Source organism: Marmota marmota, unplaced genomic scaffold, assembly GCF_001458135.2.
Source record: "Marmota marmota marmota unplaced genomic scaffold, marMar, whole genome shotgun sequence".
In the NCBI taxonomy this organism is placed as follows: Eukaryota; Metazoa; Chordata; class Mammalia; order Rodentia; family Sciuridae; genus Marmota; species Marmota marmota.
Window position 1 is genome coordinate 25,436,633 of NW_026000068.1, and position 1,572 is coordinate 25,438,204.

The 1,572-nt window shown below is 36.2% G+C and overlaps 1 pseudogene; it reads right to left on the reverse strand.

Annotated features, from left to right (window-relative positions):
- Window positions 1–286: 286 nt before the first annotated feature.
- On the reverse strand, window positions 287–364 carry LOC125620036 (annotated as a pseudogene).
- Between the last annotated feature and the right edge of the window lie 1,208 nt (window positions 365–1,572).

A 1,572-nucleotide genomic window follows, 5' to 3' on the forward strand; every position in this document is an offset into this window, starting at 1 on the left:
GTGTGTCTGCAGGACTAGCCCCTTGAGTATGCAGAGATAATGAATCTAGGAAGATCAATATGTTGATCTCTACTAGCAAAATAATAACAAGTTCTCTCTGAAGTAACCAACATTATTTGCTTAGGGAAAAGAAATATTCAAATGCCTTCTCAAGAGAATCAGATAAAGAAAGGACTAGGTTAAAAACAAATTGATGTGTACGAGTGTACCTTTACCCCACATCCTTGCCAACACTTATTGTTTGTCATCATAATAGCTGCCATTCTGACTAGAGTGAGAAGAAATCTTAGAGTGGTTTTGATTTATATTTCTCTAATTGCTAGTGATACTACACTTGATCTTAGCCAAAAGGCCGAGAAGCGATAATTGCTAGTGATGATGAGCATTTTTTATATATTTGTTGATTGATTGTATATTATCTTGTGGGAAGTGGCTGTTCAGGTGGTTGGCCCATTTATTGATTGGGTTATTTGTTTTTTGGTGATAAGATTTTTGAGTACTTTATATACCCTAGAGATTAGTGCTCTATCTGATGTGTGAGGGGTAAAAATTTGCTCCCAGGATGTAGGCTCTCTGTTCACCTCACAGATTGTTTCTTTTGCTGAGAAGAAATTTTTTAGTTTGAATCCATCCATTTATTGATTCTTGATTTTAATTCTTGCACCATAGGAGTCTTATTAAGGAAGTTGGGGCTTAATCCCATATGATGGAGATTAGAGCCTACATTTTCCTCTATTAGATGCAGGGGGTCTCTGGTTTTATTCCTAAATCCTTGATCCATTTTGAATTGAGTTTTGTGCATGGTGAGAGATAGAGGTTTAATTTCATTTTGTTGCATATGGATTTCCAGTTTTTCCAGCACCATGTGTTGAAGAGGCTATCTTGTCTCCAATTCATGTTTTTGGCATCTTTGTCTAATATAAGATAGTTGTAATTTGGAAAATTGGGAATGGAACCACCATTTGACCAGCTATCCCTCCCCTCGGTCTATACCCAAAGGATTTAAAAACAGCATACTAGAGGAACACAGCCACATCAATGTTTATAGTAGCACAATTCACAATAGCTAAACTGTGGAACCAGCCTTGAAAAATATTCGAAAAGCATCAGTTTTCTAAGTTAATTGGTGTAAGATTCCAACTCCATTTTTCTCATTCTAAATGAATCTCTGTGTAAAAACAAGGACAGTTAAATGCACAGAGGTTTTTATAAAACATTATTTGGGGATTTTCATTATACCAGTAATGATATAGGGATGCCTCTCCCCACACCTCTTCATTTATAATATCTTCCTCCATATTACATTACCCTCTATAATATATTTCAAATTTTAAAAACGTAATAAAGAGGAGAAGAAATTCTACTTGTTGGCAAAATGAGAAAGATTAAGGCAGTTTTGAAAAATCTAAGTATAGCAGTTTCCCTTGTCCGTGGGTTATTTCCAAGAACTACTGTGGATGCCAGAAACCGTGGGTGACACTGAACCCTATATACAGTGGTCCCTCAGTGTCTATGAGAGATTGGTTCTAGGACTCCTGTGGATATAAATCACATGGATGCTCCAGTGTCTTA